This window comes from Phalangium opilio, unplaced genomic scaffold (genome assembly GCF_054372755.1).
Source record: "Phalangium opilio isolate 3A_F unplaced genomic scaffold, DU_Popi_V2 ptg000352l_1, whole genome shotgun sequence".
Lineage (NCBI taxonomy): Eukaryota > Metazoa > Arthropoda > Arachnida > Opiliones > Phalangiidae > Phalangium > Phalangium opilio.
Genome location: NW_028324228.1, coordinates 4263406 through 4275000, shown reverse-complemented (window position 1 = coordinate 4275000; position 11595 = coordinate 4263406). Strand labels below are relative to the sequence as shown.

Below are 11595 nucleotides of genomic sequence, written 5' to 3'. Positions count from 1 at the left end.
ACCAATTAAACTTCGTAAAAGGGGCTCGTTGGCGCAATGGTAGCGCGTCTGACTCCAGATCAGAAGGCTGCGTGTTCGAATCACGTCCGGGTCAAAGAAAAAATAATATTTAGTTTTTACGTTGTTTATAGAAATTCTACCAATTTAACCTTCGTTCAGGGGGCTCGGTGGCGCAATGGTAGCGCGCCTGACTCCAGATCAGAAGGCTGCGTGTTCGAATCACGTCCGGGTCAAACAAATAATAATATTTAGTTTTTACGTTGTTTATAGAATTCTACCAATTAAACTTCGTAAAAGGGGCTCGTTGGCGCAATGGTAGCGCGTCTGACTCCAGATCAGAAGGCTGCGTGTTCGAATCACGTCCGGGTCAAAGAAATAATAATATTTAGTTTTTACGTTGTTTATAGAAATTCTACCAATTTAACCTTCGTTCAGGGGGCTCGGTGGCGCAATGGTAGCGCGCCTGACTCCAGATCAGAAGGCTGCGTGTTCGAATCACGTCCGGGTCAAAGAAATAATAAAACTTACTTTTTAAGTTGTTTATAGAATTCTACCAATTAAACTTCGTAAAAGGGGCTCGGTGGCGCAATAGTAGCGCGTCTGACTCCAGATCAGAAGGCTGCGTGTTGGAATCACGTCCGGGTCAAAGAAATAGTAAAAATCAGTTTTTAAGTTGTTTTTAGAATTCTACCAATTAAACCTTCGTAAAGGGGGCTCGGTGGCGCAATGGTAGCGCGTCTGACTCCAGATCAGAAGGCTGCGTGTTCGAATCACGTCCGGGTCAAAGAAATAATTCAAATCAGTTTTTAAGTTGATTTTAGAATTCTACCAATTAAACCTTCGTTCAGAGGGCTCGGTGGCGCGATGGTAACGCGTCTGACTCCAGATCAGAAGGCTGCGTCTTCGAACCACGTCCGGGTCAAACAAATAATAAAATTTAGTTTTTACGTTGTTTATAGAAATTCTACCAATTTAACCTTCGTTCAGGGGGCTCGGTGGCGCAATGGTAGCGCGCCTGACTCCAGATCAGAAGCCTGCGTGTTCGAATCACGTCCGGGTCAAAGAAATAATAAAACTTAGTTTTTAAGTTTTTTATAGAAAATCTACCAATTTAACCTTCGTTCTGGGTGCTCGGTGGCGCAATAGTAGCGCGTCTGACTCCAGATCAGAAGGCTGTGTGTTCGAATCACGTCCGGGTCAAACAAAAAACAATTTAGTTTTTACGTTGTTTATAGAAATTCTACCAATTTAACCTTTGTTCAGGGGGCTCGGTGGCGCAATGGTAGCGCTTCTGACTCCAGATCAGAAGGCTGCGTGTTCGAATCACGTGCGGGTCAAACAAAAAACAATTTAGTTTTTACGTTGTTTATAGAAATTCTACCAATTTAACCTTTGTTCAGGGGGCTCGGTGGCGCAATGGTAGCGCTTCTGACTCCAGATCAGAAGGCTGCGTGTTCGAATCACGTCCGGGTCAAAGAAATAATAAAATTTAGTTTTAACGTTGTTTATAGAAATTCTACCAATTTAACCTGCGTTCAGGGGGCTCGGTGGCGCAATGGTAACGCGTCTGACTCCAGATCAGAAGGCTGCGTGTTCGAATCACGTCCGGGTCAAACAAATAATAAAATTTAGTTTTTACGTTGTTTATAGAAATTCTACCAATTAAACCTTCGTAAAGGGGGCTCGGTGGCGCAATGGTAGCGCGTCTGACTCCAGATCAGAAGGCTGCGTGTTCGAATCACGTCCGGGTCAAACAAATAATAAAATTAAGTTTTTACGTTGTTTATAGAAATTCTACCAATTAAACCTTCGCAAAGGGGGCTCGGTGGCGCAATGGTAGCGCTTCTGACTCCAGATCAGAAGGCTGCGTGTTCGAATCACGTCCGGGTCAAAGAAATAATTCAAATCAGTTTTTAAGTTGATTTTAGAATTCTACCAATTAAACCTTCGTAAAGGGGGCTCGTTGGCGCAATGGTAGCGCGTCTGACTCCAGATCAGAAGGCTGCGTGTTCGAATCACGTCCGGGTCAAACAAATAATAATATTTAGTTTTTACGTTGTTTATAGAAATTCTACCAATTTAACCTTCGTTCAGGGGGCTCGGTGGTGCAATGGGAGCGCGTCTGACTACAGATCAGAAGGCTGCGTGTTCGAATCACGTCCGGGTCAAAGAAGTAATAAAATTTAGTTTTTACGTTGTTTATAGAAATTCTACCAATTTAACCTTTCTTCAGGGGGCTCGGTGGCGCAATGGTAGCGCTTCTGACTCCAGATTAGAAGGCTGCGTGTTCGAATCACGTCCGGGTCAAAGAAATAATAAAACTTACTTTTTAAGTTGTTTATAGAATTCTACCAATTAAACTTCGTAAAAGGGGCTCGGTGGCGCAATGGTAGCGCGTCTGACTCCAGATCAGAAGGCTGCGTGTTCGAATCACGTCCGGGTCAAACAAATAAAAAAATTTTGTTTTTACGTTGTTTATAGAAATTCTACCAATTTAACCTTCGTTCAGAGGGCTCGGTGGCGCAATGGTAGCGCTTCTGACTCCAGATCAGAAGGCTGCGTGTTCGAATCACGTCCGGGTCAAAGAAATAATTCAAATCAGTTTTTAAGTTGATTTTAGAATTCTACCAATTAAACCTTCGTAAAGGGGGCTCGTTGGCGCAATGGTAGCGCGTCTGACTCCAGATCAGAAGGCTGCGTGTTCGAATCACGTCCGGGTCAAAGAAATAATAATATTTAGTTTTTACGTTGTTTATAGAAATTCTACCAATTTAACCTTCGTTCAGGGGGCTCGGTGGCGCAATGGTAGCGCGCCTGACTCCAGATCAGAAGGCTGCGTGTTCGAATCACGTCCGGGTCAAAGAAATAATAAAACTTACTTTTTAAGTTGTTTATAGAATTCTACCAATTAAACTTCGTAAAAGGGTCTCGGTGGCGCAATAGTAGCGCGTCTGACTCCAGATCAGAAGGCTGCGTGTTGGAATCACGTCCGGTTCAAAGAAATAATAAAACTTACTTTTTAAGTTGTTTATAGAATTCTACCAATTAAACTTCGTAAAAGGGGCTCGTTGGCGCAATGGTAGCGCGTCTGACTCCAGATCAGAAGGCTGCGTGTTCGAATCACGTCCGGGTCAAAGAAATAATAATATTTAGTTTTTACGTTGTTTATAGAAATTCTACCAATTTAACCTTCGTTCAGGGGGCTCGGTGGCGCAATGGTAGCGCGCCTGACTCCAGATCAGAAGGCTGCGTGTTCGAATCACGTCCGGGTCAAAGAAATAATAAAACTTACTTTGTAAGTTGTTTATAGAATTCTACCAATTAAACTTCGTAAAAGGGGCTCGGTGGCGCAATAGTAGCGCGTCTGACTCCAGATCAGAAGGCTGCGTGTTGGAATCACGTCCGGGTCAAAGAAATAGTAAAAATCAGTTTTTAAGTTGTTTTTAGAATTCTACCAATTAAACCTTCGTAAAGGGGGCTCGGTGGCGCAATGGTAGCGCGTCTGACTCCAGATCAGAAGGCTGCGTGTTCGAATCACGTCCGGGTCAAACAAATAAAAAAATTTTGTTTTTACGTTGTTTATAGAAATTCTACCAATTTAACCTTCGTTCAGAGGGCTCGGTGGCGCGATGGTAGCGCGTCTGACTCCAGATCAGAAGGCTGCGTCTTCGAACCACGTCCGGGTCAAACAAATAATAAAATTTAGTTTTTACGTTGTTTATAGAAATTCTACCAATTTAACCTTCGTTCAGGGGGCTCGGTGGCGCAATGGTAGCGCGCCTGACTCCAGATCAGAAGCCTGCGTGTTCGAATCACGTCCGGGTCAAAGAAATAATAAAACTTAGTTTTTAAGTTTTTTATAGAAAATCTACCAATTTAACCTTCGTTCTGGGTGCTCGGTGGCGCAATAGTAGCGCGTCTGACTCCAGATCAGAAGGCTGCGTGTTCGAATCACGTCCGGGTCAAACAAAAAACAATTTAGTTTTTACGTTGTTTATAGAAATTCTACCAATTTAACCTTTGTTCAGGGGGCTCGGTGGCGCAATGGTAGCGCTTCTGACTCCAGATCAGAAGGCTGCGTGTTCGAATCACGTCCGGGTCAAACAAAAAACAATTTAGTTTTTACGTTGTTTATAGAAATTCTACCAATTTAACCTTTGTTCAGGGGGCTCGGTGGCGCAATGGTAGCGCTTCTGACTCCAGATCAGAAGGCTGCGTGTTCGAATCACGTCCGGGTCAAAGAAATAATAAAATTTAGTTTTAACGTTGTTTATAGAAATTCTACCAATTTAACCTGCGTTCAGGGGGCTCGGTGGCGCAATGGTAACGCGTCTGACTCCAGATCAGAAGGCTGCGTGTTCGAATCACGTCCGGGTCAAACAAATAATAAAATTTAGTTTTTACGTTGTTTATAGAAATTCTACCAATTAAACCTTCGTAAAGGGGGCTCGGTGGCGCAATGGTAGCGCGTCTGACTCCAGATCAGAAGGCTGCGTGTTCGAATCACGTCCGGGTCAAACAAATAATAAAATTAAGTTTTTACGTTGTTTATAGAAATTCTACCAATTAAACCTTCGCAAAGGGGGCTCGGTGGCGCAATGGTAGCGCTTCTGACTCCAGATCAGAAGGCTGCGTGTTCGAATCACGTCCGGGTCAAAGAAATAATTCAAATCAGTTTTTAAGTTGATTTTAGAATTCTACCAATTAAACCTTCGTAAAGGGGGCTCGTTGGCGCAATGGTAGCGCGTCTGACTCCAGATCAGAAGGCTGTGTTTTCGAATCACGTCCGGGTCAAACAAATAATAATATTTAGTTTTTACGTTGTTTATAGAAATTCTACCAATTTAACCTTCGTTCAGGGGGCTCGGTGGTGCAATGGGAGCGCGTCTGACTACAGATCAGAAGGCTGCGTGTTCGAATCACGTCCGGGTCAAAGAAGTAATAAAATTTAGTTTTTACGTTGTTTATAGAAATTCTACCAATTTAACCTTTCTTCAGGGGGCTCGGTGGCGCAATGGTAGCGCTTCTGACTCCAGATCAGAAGGCTGCGTGTTCGAATCACGTCCGGGTCAAAGAAATAATAAAACTTACTTTTTAAGTTGTTTATAGAATTCTACCAATTAAACTTCGTAAAAGGGGCTCGGTGGCGCAATGGTAGCGCGTCTGACTCCAGATCAGAAGGCTGCGTGTTCGAATCACGTCCGGGTCAAACAAATAAAAAAATTTTGTTTTTACGTTGTTTATAGAAATTCTACCAATTTAACCTTCGTTCAGAGGGCTCGGTGGCGCAATGGTAGCGCTTCTGACTCCAGATCAGAAGGCTGCGTGTTCGAATCACGTCCGGGTCAAAGAAATAATTCAAATCAGTTTTTAAGTTGATTTTAGAATTCTACCAATTAAACCTTCGTAAAGGGGGCTCGTTGGCGCAATGGTAGCGCGTCTGACTCCAGATCAGAAGGCTGCGTGTTCGAATCACGTCCGGGTCAAACAAATAATAATATTTAGTTTTTACGTTGTTTATAGAAATTCTACCAATTTAACCTTCGTTCAGGGGGCTCGGTGGTGCAATTGGAGCGCGTCTGACTACAGATCAGAAGGCTGCGTGTTCGAATCACGTCCGGGTCAAAGAAGTAATAAAATTTAGTTTTTACGTTGTTTATAGAAATTCTACCAATTTAACCTTTCTTCAGGGGGCTCGGTGGCGCAATGGTAGCGCTTCTGACTCCAGATCAGAAGGCTGCGTGTTCGAATCACGTCCGGGTCAAAGAAATAATAAAACTTACTTTTTAAGTTGTTTATAGAATTCTACCAATTAAACTTCGTAAAAGGGGCTCGGTGGCGCAATGGTAGCGCGTCTGACTCCAGATCAGAAGGCTGCGTGTTCGAATCACGTCCGGGTCAAACAAATAAAAAAATTTTGTTTTTACGTTGTTTATAGAAATTCTACCAATTTAACCTTCGTTCAGAGGGCTCGGTGGCGCAATGGTAGCGCTTCTGACTCCAGATCAGAAGGCTGCGTGTTCGAATCACGTCCGGGTCAAAGAAATAATTCAAATCAGTTTTTAAGTTGATTTTAGAATTCTACCAATTAAACCTTCGTAAAGGGGGCTCGTTGGCGCAATGGTAGCGCGTCTGACTCCAGATCAGAAGGCTGCGTGTTCGAATCACGTCCGGGTCAAACAAATAATAATATTTAGTTTTTACGTTGTTTATAGAAATTCTACCAATTTAACCTTCGTTCAGGGGGCTCGGTGGTGCAATTGGAGCGCGTCTGACTACAGATCAGAAGGCTGCGTGTTCGAATCACGTCCGGGTCAAAGAAGTAATAAAATTTAGTTTTTACGTTGTTTATAGAAATTCTACCAATTTAACCTTTCTTCAGGGGGCTCGGTGGCGCAATGGTAGCGCTTCTGACTCCAGATCAGAAGGCTGCGTGTTCGAATCACGTCCGGGTCAAAGAAATAATAAAACTTACTTTTTAAGTTGTTTATAGAATTCTACCAATTAAACTTCGTAAAAGGGGCTCGGTGGCGCAATGGTAGCGCGTCTGACTCCAGATCAGAAGGCTGCGTGTTCGAATCACGTCCGGGTCAAACAAATAAAAAAATTTTGTTTTTACGTTGTTTATAGAAATTCTACCAATTTAACCTTCGTTCAGAGGGCTCGGTGGCGCGATGGTAGCGCGTCTGACTCCAGATCAGAAGGCTGCGTCTTCGAACCACGTCCGGGTCAAACAAATAATAAAATTTAGTTTTTACGTTGTTTATAGAAATTCTACCAATTTAACCTTCGTTCAGGGGGCTCGGTGGCGCAATGGTAGCGCGCCTGACTCCAGATCAGAAGCCTGCGTGTTCGAATCACATCCGGGTCAAAGAAATAATAAAACTTAGTTTTTAAGTTTTTTATAGAAAATCTACCAATTTAACCTTCGTTCTGGGTGCTCGGTGGCGCAATAGTAGCGCGTCTGACTCCAGATCAGAAGGCTGCGTGTTCGAATCACGTCCGGGTCAAACAAAAAACAATTTAGTTTTTACGTTGTTTATAGAAATTCTACCAATTTAACCTTTGATCAGGGGGCTCGGTGGCGCAATGGTAGCGCTTCTGACTCCAGATCAGAAGGCTGCGTGTTCGAATCACGTCCGGGTCAAAGAAATAATAAAACTTACTTTTTAAGTTGTTTATAGAATTCTACCAATTAAACTTCGTAAAAGGGGCTCGGTGGCGCAATAGTAGCGCGTCTGACTCCAGATCAGAAGGCTGCGTGTTGGAATCACGTCCGGGTCAAAGAAATAATAAAACTTACTTTTTAAGTTGTTTATAGAATTCTACCAATTAAACTTCGTAAAAGTGGCTCGTTGGCGCAATGGTAGCGCGTCTGACTCCAGATCAGAAGGCTGCGTGTTCGAATCACGTCCGGGTCAAAGAAATAATAATATTTAGTTTTTACGTTGTTTATAGAAATTCTACCAATTTAACCTTCGTTCAGGGGGCTCGGTGGCGCAATGGTAGCGCGCCTGACTCCAGATCAGAAGGCTGCGTGTTCGAATCACGTCCGGGTCAAAGAAATAATAAAACTTACTTTTTAAGTTGTTTATAGAATTCTACCAATTAAACTTCGTAAAAGGGGCTCGGTGGCGCAATAGTAGCGCGTCTGACTCCAGATCAGAAGGCTGCGTGTTGGAATCACGTCCGGGTCAAAGAAATAGTAAAAATCAGTTTTTAAGTTGTTTTTAGAATTCTACCAATTAAACCTTCGTAAAATGGGCTCGGTGGCGTAATGGTAGCGCGTCTGACTCCAGATCAGAAGGCTGCGTGTTCGAATCACGTCCGGGTCAAAGAAATAATAAAACTAATTTTTAAGTTGTTTATAGAATTCTACCAATTAAACTTCGTAAAAGGGGCTCGGTGGCGCAATAGTAGCGCGTCTGACTCCAGATCAGAAGGCTGCGTGTTCGAATCAGGTCCAGGTCAAACAAATAATAAAATTTAGTTTTTACGTTGTTTATAGAAATTCTACAGATTTAACCTTCGTTCAGGGGGCTCGGTGGCGCAATGGGAGCGCGTCTGACTCCAGATCAGAAGGCTTCGTGTTCGAATCACGTCCGGGTCAAAGAAATAATAAAACTTAGTTTTTAAGTTGTTTATAGAATTCTACCAGTTAAACTTCGTAAAGGGGGCTCGGCGGCGCAATGGTAACGCGTCTGACTCCAGATCAGAAGGCTGCGTGTTCGAATCACGTCCGGGTAAAACAAATAATAAAATTTAGTTTTTACGTTGTTTATAGAAATTCTACCAATTAAACCTTCGTAAAGGGGGCTCGGTGGCGCAATGGTAGCGCGTCTGACTCCAGATCAGAAGGCTGCGTGTTCGAATCACGTCCGGGTCAAACAAATAATAAAATTAAGTTTTTACGTTGTTTATAGAAATTCTACCAATTAAACCTTCGCAAAGGGGGCTCGGTGGCGCAATGGTAGCGCGTCTGACTCCAGATCAGAAGGCTGCGTGTTCGAATCACGTCCGGGTCAAAGAAATAATTCAAATCAGTTTTTAAGTTGATTTTAGAATTCTACCAATTAAACCTTCGTAAAGGGGGCTCGTTGGCGCAATGGTAGCGCGTCTGACTCCAGATCAGAAGGCTGCGTGTTCGAATCACGTCCGGGTCAAACAAATAATAATATTTAGTTTTTACGTTGTTTATAGAAATTCTACCAATTTAACCTTCGTTCAGGGGGCTCGGTGGTGCAATGGGAGCGCGTCTGACTACAGATCAGAAGGCTGCGTGTTCGAATCACGTCCGGGTCAAAGAAGTAATAAAATTTAGTTTTTACGTTGTTTATAGAAATTCTACCAATTTAACCTTTCTTCAGGGGGCTCGGTGGCGCAATGGTAGCGCTTCTGACTCCAGATCAGAAGGCTGCGTGTTCGAATCACGTCCGGGTCAAAGAAATAATAAAACTTACTTTTTAAGTTGTTTATAGAATTCTACCAATTAAACTTCGTAAAAGGGGCTCGGTGGCGCAATGGTAGCGCGTCTGACTCCAGATCAGAAGGCTGCGTGTTCGAATCACGTCCGGGTCAAACAAATAAAAAAATTTTGTTTTTACGTTGTTTATAGAAATTCTACCAATTTAACCTTCGTTCAGAGGGCTCGGTGGCGCAATGGTAGCGCGTCTGACTCCAGATCAGAAGGCTGCGTGTTCGAATCACGTCCGGGTCAAAGAAATAATTCAAATCAGTTTTTAAGTTGATTTTAGAATTCTACCAATTAAACCTTCGTAAAGGGGGCTCGTTGGCGCAATGGTAGCGCGTCTGACTCCAGATCAGAAGGCTGCGTGTTCGAATCACGTCCGGGTCAAACAAATAATAATATTTAGTTTTTACGTTGTTTATAGAAATTCTACCAATTTAACCTTCGTTCAGGGGGCTCGGTGGTGCAATGGGAGCGCGTCTGACTACAGATCAGAAGGCTGCGTGTTCGAATCACGTCCGGGTCAAAGAAGTAATAAAATTTAGTTTTTACGTTGTTTATAGAAATTCTACCAATTTAACCTTTCTTCAGGGGGCTCGGTGGCGCAATGGTAGCGCTTCTGACTCCAGATCAGAAGGCTGCGTGTTCGAATCACGTCCGGGTCAAAGAAATAATAAAACTTACTTTTTAAGTTGTTTATAGAATTCTACCAATTAAACTTCGTAAAAGGGGCTCGGTGGCGCAATGGTAGCGCGTCTGACTCCAGATCAGAAGGCTGCGTGTTCGAATCACGTCCGGGTCAAACAAATAAAAAAATTTTGTTTTTACGTTGTTTATAGAAATTCTACCAATTTAACCTTCGTTCAGAGGGCTCGGTGGCGCAATGGTAGCGCGTCTGACTCCAGATCAGAAGGCTGCGTGTTGGAATCACGTCCGGGTCAAAGAAATAATTCAAATCAGTTTTTAAGTTGATTTTAGAATTCTACCAATTAAACCTTCGTAAAGGGGGCTCGTTGGCGCAATGGTAGCGCGTCTGACTCCAGATCAGAAGGCTGCGTGTTCGAATCACGTCCGGGTCAAACAAATAATAATATTTAGTTTTTACGTTGTTTATAGAAATTCTACCAATTTAACCTTCGTTCAGGGGGCTCGGTGGTGCAATGGGAGCGCGTCTGACTACAGATCAGAAGGCTGCGTGTTCGAATCACGTCCGGGTCAAAGAAGTAATAAAATTTAGTTTTTACGTTGTTTATAGAAATTCTACCAATTTAACCTTTCTTCAGGGGGCTCGGTGGCGCAATGGTAGCGCTTCTGACTCCAGATCAGAAGGCTGCGTGTTCGAATCACGTCCGGGTCAAAGAAATAATAAAACTTACTTTTTAAGTTGTTTATAGAATTCTACCAATTAAACTTCGTAAAAGGGGCTCGGTGGCGCAATGGTAGCGCGTCTGACTCCAGATCAGAAGGCTGCGTGTTCGAATCACGTCCGGGTCAAACAAATAAAAAAATTTTGTTTTTACGTTGTTTATAGAAATTCTACCAATTTAACCTTCGTTCAGAGGGCTCGGTGGCGCAATGGTAGCGCTTCTGACTCCAGATCAGAAGGCTGCGTGTTCGAATCACGTCCGGGTCAAAGAAATAATTCAAATCAGTTTTTAAGTTGATTTTAGAATTCTACCAATTAAACCTTCGTAAAGGGGGCTCGTTGGCGCAATGGTAGCGCGTCTGACTCCAGATCAGAAGGCTGCGTGTTCGAATCACGTCCGGGTCAAACAAATAATAATATTTAGTTTTTACGTTGTTTATAGAAATTCTACCAATTTAACCTTCGTTCAGGGGGCTCGGTGGTGCAATTGGAGCGCGTCTGACTACAGATCAGAAGGCTGCGTGTTCGAATCACGTCCGGGTCAAAGAAGTAATAAAATTTAGTTTTTACGTTGTTTATAGAAATTCTACCAATTTAACCTTTCTTCAGGGGGCTCGGTGGCGCAATGGTAGCGTTTCTGACTCCAGATCAGAAGGCTGCGTGTTCGAATCACGTCCGGGTCAAAGAAATAATAAAACTTACTTTTTAAGTTGTTTATAGAATTCTACCAATTAAACTTCGTAAAAGGGGCTCGGTGGCGCAATGGTAGCGCGTCTGACTCCAGATCAGAAGGCTGCGTGTTCGAATCACGTCCGGGTCAAACAAATAAAAAAATTTTGTTTTTACGTTGTTTATAGAAATTCTACCAATTTAACCTTCGTTCAGAGGGCTCGGTGGCGCGATGGTAGCGCGTCTGACTCCAGATCAGAAGGCTGCGTCTTCGAACCACGTCCGGGTCAAACAAATAATAAAATTTAGTTTTTACGTTGTTTATAGAAATTCTACCAATTTAACCTTCGTTCAGGGGGCTCGGTGGCGCAATGGTAGCGCGCCTGACTCCAGATCAGAAGCCTGCGTGTTCGAATCACGTCCGGGTCAAAGAAATAATAAAACTTAGTTTTTAAGTTTTTTATAGAAAATCTACCAATTTAACCTTCGTTCTGGGTGCTCGGTGGCGCAATAGTAGCGCGTCTGACTCCAGATCAGAAGGCTGCTTGTTCGAATCACGTCCGGGTCAAACAAAAAACAATTTAGTTTTTAC

At 43.1% G+C, this 11595-nt stretch overlaps 64 non-coding genes across 64 annotated transcripts; all 64 read left to right on the top strand.

The window, feature by feature from the left end:
- Positions 1-22: 22 nt before the first annotated feature.
- On the top strand, positions 23-94 carry TRNAW-CCA (transfer RNA tryptophan (anticodon CCA)). The gene has a single exon. It is a non-coding gene; the product is annotated as a tRNA-Trp (tRNA).
- A 67-nt stretch (positions 95-161) lies between these two features.
- TRNAW-CCA (transfer RNA tryptophan (anticodon CCA)) lies at positions 162-233 on the top strand. Its single transcript has one exon. It is a non-coding gene; the product is annotated as a tRNA-Trp (tRNA).
- A 65-nt stretch (positions 234-298) lies between these two features.
- On the top strand, positions 299-370 carry TRNAW-CCA (transfer RNA tryptophan (anticodon CCA)). The gene has a single exon. It is a non-coding gene; the product is annotated as a tRNA-Trp (tRNA).
- Positions 371-437: 67 nt separating this feature from the next.
- Positions 438-509, top strand: TRNAW-CCA (transfer RNA tryptophan (anticodon CCA)). The gene has a single exon. It is a non-coding gene; the product is annotated as a tRNA-Trp (tRNA).
- Positions 510-712: 203 nt separating this feature from the next.
- Positions 713-784, top strand: TRNAW-CCA (transfer RNA tryptophan (anticodon CCA)). The gene has a single exon. It is a non-coding gene; the product is annotated as a tRNA-Trp (tRNA).
- Positions 785-1265: 481 nt separating this feature from the next.
- TRNAW-CCA (transfer RNA tryptophan (anticodon CCA)) lies at positions 1266-1337 on the top strand. The gene has a single exon. It is a non-coding gene; the product is annotated as a tRNA-Trp (tRNA).
- Positions 1338-1402: 65 nt separating this feature from the next.
- Positions 1403-1474, top strand: TRNAW-CCA (transfer RNA tryptophan (anticodon CCA)). Its single transcript has one exon. It is a non-coding gene; the product is annotated as a tRNA-Trp (tRNA).
- Positions 1475-1541: 67 nt separating this feature from the next.
- On the top strand, positions 1542-1613 carry TRNAW-CCA (transfer RNA tryptophan (anticodon CCA)). The gene has a single exon. It is a non-coding gene; the product is annotated as a tRNA-Trp (tRNA).
- Positions 1614-1680: 67 nt separating this feature from the next.
- Positions 1681-1752, top strand: TRNAW-CCA (transfer RNA tryptophan (anticodon CCA)). Its single transcript has one exon. It is a non-coding gene; the product is annotated as a tRNA-Trp (tRNA).
- A 67-nt stretch (positions 1753-1819) lies between these two features.
- Positions 1820-1891, top strand: TRNAW-CCA (transfer RNA tryptophan (anticodon CCA)). The gene has a single exon. It is a non-coding gene; the product is annotated as a tRNA-Trp (tRNA).
- A 66-nt stretch (positions 1892-1957) lies between these two features.
- TRNAW-CCA (transfer RNA tryptophan (anticodon CCA)) lies at positions 1958-2029 on the top strand. The gene has a single exon. It is a non-coding gene; the product is annotated as a tRNA-Trp (tRNA).
- Positions 2030-2096: 67 nt separating this feature from the next.
- TRNAC-ACA (transfer RNA cysteine (anticodon ACA)) lies at positions 2097-2168 on the top strand. Its single transcript has one exon. It is a non-coding gene; the product is annotated as a tRNA-Cys (tRNA).
- A 67-nt stretch (positions 2169-2235) lies between these two features.
- Positions 2236-2307, top strand: TRNAW-CCA (transfer RNA tryptophan (anticodon CCA)). Its single transcript has one exon. It is a non-coding gene; the product is annotated as a tRNA-Trp (tRNA).
- A 65-nt stretch (positions 2308-2372) lies between these two features.
- Positions 2373-2444, top strand: TRNAW-CCA (transfer RNA tryptophan (anticodon CCA)). The gene has a single exon. It is a non-coding gene; the product is annotated as a tRNA-Trp (tRNA).
- Positions 2445-2511: 67 nt separating this feature from the next.
- TRNAW-CCA (transfer RNA tryptophan (anticodon CCA)) lies at positions 2512-2583 on the top strand. The gene has a single exon. It is a non-coding gene; the product is annotated as a tRNA-Trp (tRNA).
- A 66-nt stretch (positions 2584-2649) lies between these two features.
- TRNAW-CCA (transfer RNA tryptophan (anticodon CCA)) lies at positions 2650-2721 on the top strand. Its single transcript has one exon. It is a non-coding gene; the product is annotated as a tRNA-Trp (tRNA).
- A 67-nt stretch (positions 2722-2788) lies between these two features.
- On the top strand, positions 2789-2860 carry TRNAW-CCA (transfer RNA tryptophan (anticodon CCA)). The gene has a single exon. It is a non-coding gene; the product is annotated as a tRNA-Trp (tRNA).
- Positions 2861-3062: 202 nt separating this feature from the next.
- TRNAW-CCA (transfer RNA tryptophan (anticodon CCA)) lies at positions 3063-3134 on the top strand. Its single transcript has one exon. It is a non-coding gene; the product is annotated as a tRNA-Trp (tRNA).
- Positions 3135-3201: 67 nt separating this feature from the next.
- Positions 3202-3273, top strand: TRNAW-CCA (transfer RNA tryptophan (anticodon CCA)). The gene has a single exon. It is a non-coding gene; the product is annotated as a tRNA-Trp (tRNA).
- Positions 3274-3476: 203 nt separating this feature from the next.
- On the top strand, positions 3477-3548 carry TRNAW-CCA (transfer RNA tryptophan (anticodon CCA)). Its single transcript has one exon. It is a non-coding gene; the product is annotated as a tRNA-Trp (tRNA).
- A 482-nt stretch (positions 3549-4030) lies between these two features.
- TRNAW-CCA (transfer RNA tryptophan (anticodon CCA)) lies at positions 4031-4102 on the top strand. Its single transcript has one exon. It is a non-coding gene; the product is annotated as a tRNA-Trp (tRNA).
- Positions 4103-4167: 65 nt separating this feature from the next.
- On the top strand, positions 4168-4239 carry TRNAW-CCA (transfer RNA tryptophan (anticodon CCA)). The gene has a single exon. It is a non-coding gene; the product is annotated as a tRNA-Trp (tRNA).
- Positions 4240-4306: 67 nt separating this feature from the next.
- TRNAW-CCA (transfer RNA tryptophan (anticodon CCA)) lies at positions 4307-4378 on the top strand. Its single transcript has one exon. It is a non-coding gene; the product is annotated as a tRNA-Trp (tRNA).
- A 67-nt stretch (positions 4379-4445) lies between these two features.
- On the top strand, positions 4446-4517 carry TRNAW-CCA (transfer RNA tryptophan (anticodon CCA)). The gene has a single exon. It is a non-coding gene; the product is annotated as a tRNA-Trp (tRNA).
- Positions 4518-4584: 67 nt separating this feature from the next.
- On the top strand, positions 4585-4656 carry TRNAW-CCA (transfer RNA tryptophan (anticodon CCA)). The gene has a single exon. It is a non-coding gene; the product is annotated as a tRNA-Trp (tRNA).
- A 205-nt stretch (positions 4657-4861) lies between these two features.
- TRNAC-ACA (transfer RNA cysteine (anticodon ACA)) lies at positions 4862-4933 on the top strand. Its single transcript has one exon. It is a non-coding gene; the product is annotated as a tRNA-Cys (tRNA).
- Positions 4934-5000: 67 nt separating this feature from the next.
- Positions 5001-5072, top strand: TRNAW-CCA (transfer RNA tryptophan (anticodon CCA)). The gene has a single exon. It is a non-coding gene; the product is annotated as a tRNA-Trp (tRNA).
- Positions 5073-5137: 65 nt separating this feature from the next.
- TRNAW-CCA (transfer RNA tryptophan (anticodon CCA)) lies at positions 5138-5209 on the top strand. Its single transcript has one exon. It is a non-coding gene; the product is annotated as a tRNA-Trp (tRNA).
- A 67-nt stretch (positions 5210-5276) lies between these two features.
- TRNAW-CCA (transfer RNA tryptophan (anticodon CCA)) lies at positions 5277-5348 on the top strand. The gene has a single exon. It is a non-coding gene; the product is annotated as a tRNA-Trp (tRNA).
- A 66-nt stretch (positions 5349-5414) lies between these two features.
- Positions 5415-5486, top strand: TRNAW-CCA (transfer RNA tryptophan (anticodon CCA)). The gene has a single exon. It is a non-coding gene; the product is annotated as a tRNA-Trp (tRNA).
- A 67-nt stretch (positions 5487-5553) lies between these two features.
- On the top strand, positions 5554-5625 carry TRNAC-ACA (transfer RNA cysteine (anticodon ACA)). Its single transcript has one exon. It is a non-coding gene; the product is annotated as a tRNA-Cys (tRNA).
- Positions 5626-5692: 67 nt separating this feature from the next.
- On the top strand, positions 5693-5764 carry TRNAW-CCA (transfer RNA tryptophan (anticodon CCA)). The gene has a single exon. It is a non-coding gene; the product is annotated as a tRNA-Trp (tRNA).
- A 65-nt stretch (positions 5765-5829) lies between these two features.
- TRNAW-CCA (transfer RNA tryptophan (anticodon CCA)) lies at positions 5830-5901 on the top strand. Its single transcript has one exon. It is a non-coding gene; the product is annotated as a tRNA-Trp (tRNA).
- Positions 5902-5968: 67 nt separating this feature from the next.
- On the top strand, positions 5969-6040 carry TRNAW-CCA (transfer RNA tryptophan (anticodon CCA)). The gene has a single exon. It is a non-coding gene; the product is annotated as a tRNA-Trp (tRNA).
- Positions 6041-6106: 66 nt separating this feature from the next.
- On the top strand, positions 6107-6178 carry TRNAW-CCA (transfer RNA tryptophan (anticodon CCA)). Its single transcript has one exon. It is a non-coding gene; the product is annotated as a tRNA-Trp (tRNA).
- Positions 6179-6245: 67 nt separating this feature from the next.
- On the top strand, positions 6246-6317 carry TRNAC-ACA (transfer RNA cysteine (anticodon ACA)). Its single transcript has one exon. It is a non-coding gene; the product is annotated as a tRNA-Cys (tRNA).
- A 67-nt stretch (positions 6318-6384) lies between these two features.
- Positions 6385-6456, top strand: TRNAW-CCA (transfer RNA tryptophan (anticodon CCA)). Its single transcript has one exon. It is a non-coding gene; the product is annotated as a tRNA-Trp (tRNA).
- A 65-nt stretch (positions 6457-6521) lies between these two features.
- On the top strand, positions 6522-6593 carry TRNAW-CCA (transfer RNA tryptophan (anticodon CCA)). Its single transcript has one exon. It is a non-coding gene; the product is annotated as a tRNA-Trp (tRNA).
- A 482-nt stretch (positions 6594-7075) lies between these two features.
- Positions 7076-7147, top strand: TRNAW-CCA (transfer RNA tryptophan (anticodon CCA)). The gene has a single exon. It is a non-coding gene; the product is annotated as a tRNA-Trp (tRNA).
- A 202-nt stretch (positions 7148-7349) lies between these two features.
- On the top strand, positions 7350-7421 carry TRNAW-CCA (transfer RNA tryptophan (anticodon CCA)). Its single transcript has one exon. It is a non-coding gene; the product is annotated as a tRNA-Trp (tRNA).
- Positions 7422-7488: 67 nt separating this feature from the next.
- On the top strand, positions 7489-7560 carry TRNAW-CCA (transfer RNA tryptophan (anticodon CCA)). The gene has a single exon. It is a non-coding gene; the product is annotated as a tRNA-Trp (tRNA).
- Positions 7561-7763: 203 nt separating this feature from the next.
- On the top strand, positions 7764-7835 carry TRNAW-CCA (transfer RNA tryptophan (anticodon CCA)). Its single transcript has one exon. It is a non-coding gene; the product is annotated as a tRNA-Trp (tRNA).
- Positions 7836-8038: 203 nt separating this feature from the next.
- Positions 8039-8110, top strand: TRNAW-CCA (transfer RNA tryptophan (anticodon CCA)). The gene has a single exon. It is a non-coding gene; the product is annotated as a tRNA-Trp (tRNA).
- Positions 8111-8314: 204 nt separating this feature from the next.
- Positions 8315-8386, top strand: TRNAW-CCA (transfer RNA tryptophan (anticodon CCA)). Its single transcript has one exon. It is a non-coding gene; the product is annotated as a tRNA-Trp (tRNA).
- A 67-nt stretch (positions 8387-8453) lies between these two features.
- On the top strand, positions 8454-8525 carry TRNAW-CCA (transfer RNA tryptophan (anticodon CCA)). The gene has a single exon. It is a non-coding gene; the product is annotated as a tRNA-Trp (tRNA).
- A 66-nt stretch (positions 8526-8591) lies between these two features.
- TRNAW-CCA (transfer RNA tryptophan (anticodon CCA)) lies at positions 8592-8663 on the top strand. The gene has a single exon. It is a non-coding gene; the product is annotated as a tRNA-Trp (tRNA).
- Positions 8664-8730: 67 nt separating this feature from the next.
- TRNAC-ACA (transfer RNA cysteine (anticodon ACA)) lies at positions 8731-8802 on the top strand. The gene has a single exon. It is a non-coding gene; the product is annotated as a tRNA-Cys (tRNA).
- A 67-nt stretch (positions 8803-8869) lies between these two features.
- Positions 8870-8941, top strand: TRNAW-CCA (transfer RNA tryptophan (anticodon CCA)). Its single transcript has one exon. It is a non-coding gene; the product is annotated as a tRNA-Trp (tRNA).
- A 65-nt stretch (positions 8942-9006) lies between these two features.
- On the top strand, positions 9007-9078 carry TRNAW-CCA (transfer RNA tryptophan (anticodon CCA)). The gene has a single exon. It is a non-coding gene; the product is annotated as a tRNA-Trp (tRNA).
- Positions 9079-9145: 67 nt separating this feature from the next.
- On the top strand, positions 9146-9217 carry TRNAW-CCA (transfer RNA tryptophan (anticodon CCA)). The gene has a single exon. It is a non-coding gene; the product is annotated as a tRNA-Trp (tRNA).
- Positions 9218-9283: 66 nt separating this feature from the next.
- On the top strand, positions 9284-9355 carry TRNAW-CCA (transfer RNA tryptophan (anticodon CCA)). Its single transcript has one exon. It is a non-coding gene; the product is annotated as a tRNA-Trp (tRNA).
- A 67-nt stretch (positions 9356-9422) lies between these two features.
- TRNAC-ACA (transfer RNA cysteine (anticodon ACA)) lies at positions 9423-9494 on the top strand. Its single transcript has one exon. It is a non-coding gene; the product is annotated as a tRNA-Cys (tRNA).
- Positions 9495-9561: 67 nt separating this feature from the next.
- TRNAW-CCA (transfer RNA tryptophan (anticodon CCA)) lies at positions 9562-9633 on the top strand. Its single transcript has one exon. It is a non-coding gene; the product is annotated as a tRNA-Trp (tRNA).
- Positions 9634-9698: 65 nt separating this feature from the next.
- Positions 9699-9770, top strand: TRNAW-CCA (transfer RNA tryptophan (anticodon CCA)). The gene has a single exon. It is a non-coding gene; the product is annotated as a tRNA-Trp (tRNA).
- Positions 9771-9837: 67 nt separating this feature from the next.
- Positions 9838-9909, top strand: TRNAW-CCA (transfer RNA tryptophan (anticodon CCA)). The gene has a single exon. It is a non-coding gene; the product is annotated as a tRNA-Trp (tRNA).
- Positions 9910-9975: 66 nt separating this feature from the next.
- TRNAW-CCA (transfer RNA tryptophan (anticodon CCA)) lies at positions 9976-10047 on the top strand. The gene has a single exon. It is a non-coding gene; the product is annotated as a tRNA-Trp (tRNA).
- Positions 10048-10114: 67 nt separating this feature from the next.
- TRNAC-ACA (transfer RNA cysteine (anticodon ACA)) lies at positions 10115-10186 on the top strand. The gene has a single exon. It is a non-coding gene; the product is annotated as a tRNA-Cys (tRNA).
- A 67-nt stretch (positions 10187-10253) lies between these two features.
- On the top strand, positions 10254-10325 carry TRNAW-CCA (transfer RNA tryptophan (anticodon CCA)). Its single transcript has one exon. It is a non-coding gene; the product is annotated as a tRNA-Trp (tRNA).
- Positions 10326-10390: 65 nt separating this feature from the next.
- Positions 10391-10462, top strand: TRNAW-CCA (transfer RNA tryptophan (anticodon CCA)). Its single transcript has one exon. It is a non-coding gene; the product is annotated as a tRNA-Trp (tRNA).
- Positions 10463-10529: 67 nt separating this feature from the next.
- TRNAW-CCA (transfer RNA tryptophan (anticodon CCA)) lies at positions 10530-10601 on the top strand. The gene has a single exon. It is a non-coding gene; the product is annotated as a tRNA-Trp (tRNA).
- Positions 10602-10667: 66 nt separating this feature from the next.
- Positions 10668-10739, top strand: TRNAW-CCA (transfer RNA tryptophan (anticodon CCA)). The gene has a single exon. It is a non-coding gene; the product is annotated as a tRNA-Trp (tRNA).
- Positions 10740-10806: 67 nt separating this feature from the next.
- On the top strand, positions 10807-10878 carry TRNAC-ACA (transfer RNA cysteine (anticodon ACA)). The gene has a single exon. It is a non-coding gene; the product is annotated as a tRNA-Cys (tRNA).
- A 67-nt stretch (positions 10879-10945) lies between these two features.
- TRNAW-CCA (transfer RNA tryptophan (anticodon CCA)) lies at positions 10946-11017 on the top strand. Its single transcript has one exon. It is a non-coding gene; the product is annotated as a tRNA-Trp (tRNA).
- A 65-nt stretch (positions 11018-11082) lies between these two features.
- On the top strand, positions 11083-11154 carry TRNAW-CCA (transfer RNA tryptophan (anticodon CCA)). Its single transcript has one exon. It is a non-coding gene; the product is annotated as a tRNA-Trp (tRNA).
- Positions 11155-11595: the final 441 nt, after the last annotated feature.